Source organism: Littorina saxatilis, linkage group LG5, assembly GCF_037325665.1.
Source record: "Littorina saxatilis isolate snail1 linkage group LG5, US_GU_Lsax_2.0, whole genome shotgun sequence".
Classification (NCBI taxonomy): domain Eukaryota; kingdom Metazoa; phylum Mollusca; class Gastropoda; order Littorinimorpha; family Littorinidae; genus Littorina; species Littorina saxatilis.
Genome location: NC_090249.1, coordinates 24,747,623 through 24,750,747, shown reverse-complemented (window position 1 = coordinate 24,750,747; position 3,125 = coordinate 24,747,623).

Genomic DNA, 3,125 nt, shown 5'->3' with positions numbered 1-3,125 from the left:
ATGTCAAAGCAGCACCGCCCTTCGTGGTCGGCTGGGCGTTAAACAAACAAACAAACACCCCATTGGTTCTCATTGGCAAAGCGATACTGCCATCGATTCTGGAAACAATTTTGCAATGCAATGTATGTATGTATGTACTACCAACAGGAAAGGAAATACTAAGACCACGACATCTTTGTTAACATTCGACAAATGGGCTCTTTGAACAAAACAACTGGGTTTTTTTTTTCTCTCTTTTTTACATTTAGTCTAGTTTTGACTAAATGTTTTAACATAGAGGGGGAATCGAGATGAGGGTCGTGGTGTATGTGTGTGTGTGTGTATAGATCGGTTCCGAGAAAACTACTCGACCGATCTTCATGAAACTTCACATGTGAGTTGCTGGGTATGATATCCCCGTACATGTTTTGTTTTTGTTTGTTTTGATAAACGTCTTTGATGACGTCATATCCGGCAATTAGTAAAACTTGAGGCGGCACTGTCACGCCCTCAATTTTCAACCAAATTGGTTGAAATGTTGGTCAAGTAATCTTCGAGGAAACCCGGACTTTGGTATTGCATATCAGCCTGGAGACTTAAAAATTAAATTAAGTTTGCTCATTAACGTTGTCATTAAAAAATAAAATCCACTTAGAGATTAAAAAAATCATTGCATTGTATTCCTCGTTTTCTCCTGAATTCAAAAATATATAAATATGTTATGTTTACTTGAAAAACGCGCTCAGAATTAAATAAAATAGATCTAGTATAATGTTCGCATGCTTCGCGGAGACGGGTCTTCGGGGAAGTTTAGCCGAGACTATCTGGTTTTGGTGGTGATCTTTTAGTTTGATGCTTACAGATTGACTAAATGTTTTATATCGCTTCACGCGACTTGTTCTTTCTTTCTTTTTCTCTTCAGTCTTTCTCGTTTGTTTCGAATCTTTAGCAGTTCTAGGCAGTATGTTTTAACACTCAACAGACCATAAAATAACCAAGAAATGCGTGCACTGGCGTGTCTGCCGGTGTACTTGTGTGTTTGCGTGCTTGCGTGCCGTCAACTTTAATCTTTTATTCTTATTATTTGCATACATTCACACTTATACCTCATTTTAGCACGGTTTCATTGCTTCAGTTCCTTTTCATCTTTGTCAAAACCGATGGAGTGGCCTAGTGGCCAGGACATCGGCCCCGAAAGCTCGAGGTCGTGGGTTCGAATCTCTGCCGAGGCTAAGCGCTGAAAGAATAAATGGGAAGTTACCAGCGCAAAAGACAAGCGTTGAATGAAGCTGTAAAGGTCATGCAGCCAGTGTAGGTCGGAATTCATGCCACCTTCGCTGTACAGAATTCTGTACATGTTTCTCAGCCCTGTCTTTTCAAACACCGAGCCACGGATAGTCATAGATACACCACAGCTTTAACACACGAGGAGACTCACATACTGACACACTGTAAGTTATATGCATAGTTGTCAAATGAGGAAATAGTCATTGTCTTCTTCTTCTTCTTCTATTTCCTATTCTCTCTGTGTGTGTGTGTGTGTGTGTGTGTGTGTGTGTGTGTGTGTGTGTGTGTGTGTGTGTGTGTGTGTGCGCGTTTGTTCTATCTGTGTGTATGTATGTGTACATGCGCATGTATGTGTGTGTGTGTGTGTAGGCTATGTGTTTGTGTGCGTGAGTGCGTGCTTTCGTGCGTCCGCTGTGCGTTCGTGCGTCCGTACGTGTGTATGTGTTTCTGTGAATATGCGTCAGTGTGTTTTTTAGAGTACGTGTTGATGGAATATGCTATCGCCTGCAATGTCTTCAATATGTTCAAAGATCAATTCAGTTTAGCCATTTGGAATGATCAGTTTCAGCAAGATCGATATGAAGACCTCGATCGGTCACTCTCAGGGCCGGACTACCGGGGGGGTTATGGGGGTTGCGCAACCCACCCACCCAGCCTAAACATGTACCTCACTTATTTAAAACATTTTTTATTATTGTCTATTTTATGCCGTTTCATGCATGGAGCGACCATTTTCCTATCTCAGAATATGACCTACTACCCATCACTGGCAACCCCCCCCCCCCCCCCCCTCCCCTCCTCTTAGCCTAGTCCGGCCCTGACTCTCCTACCTAATATATCACCCGCAACTAATCTAACAAGGAGTGGTATATATACAGAGAGCGAAAGCGAAGTTTATCACCCTCGGCTCGAAAAGCAGATAACACACACAGAAGTCATAGAGGCTATTGCAAATAGCAGTTCCTTCTGCCAATGATCGCAATAAAGGGAGCCTATTCAAACCTAATCCGTCAATGTCACGGAACGAAGTTATCGAACGTGGTAGAAACACGAAGAAGGAATAGTGGAAACAACGAAATGCTCATGTCGCGTGTGTGATTTTGGTTGTGAATGGTTTTGCAATGCCTTGACAACGGGTTTAAAAAAACGAGGATATTTTCAGGTAACTATGGTGATTTTCTCTCTCTTAATTTCAGTGTAAATGGACAAGACGGGTGTGCACTGTTCCTTGAGGCACGCCGGGATGTTCTTTTCAACTCCTCGTTTCTCTTTTTATTTTTGGGAATAAACGACTGTTGACTGCCTCAATGCTACTGCATAACGCGCGACTTTAGTTTATCCGCACTAAGAAGCCGAAGCACAGATTTAGAATTTCAATGTAGGCAGGGAACACGAACGCGCGCACACACACACACACACACACACACACACACACACACACACACACACAGACACAAACACACACACAGACACACACACGCGCACATACACACATACACACACACACACAGACACAAACACACACACACACACACACACACACACACACACTTTGGTTAACCCCAAGACCTAAAAAAAATATTTAAAAAAATAATACAAACCACATAATGTCAACAGTAACTACAAATCAGACGTTTTTTTTTTATATCTTGTATTCGAAGATCAGAAATGTTTTATGATTCGTCAGCTTAGCAGGTAGAGCAAACAATGTCATTAAAGATTGATCTACCCCACTGATAAGAGGAAAGTGTATTTAACGCATAACGACCAAAACAAGTTAGGTCAAAATATACACTAAATCAAACTCAAACACACTCGCGCATTCTAAACCCTCAAAGAAACAGCGACAGCAAAAGAGA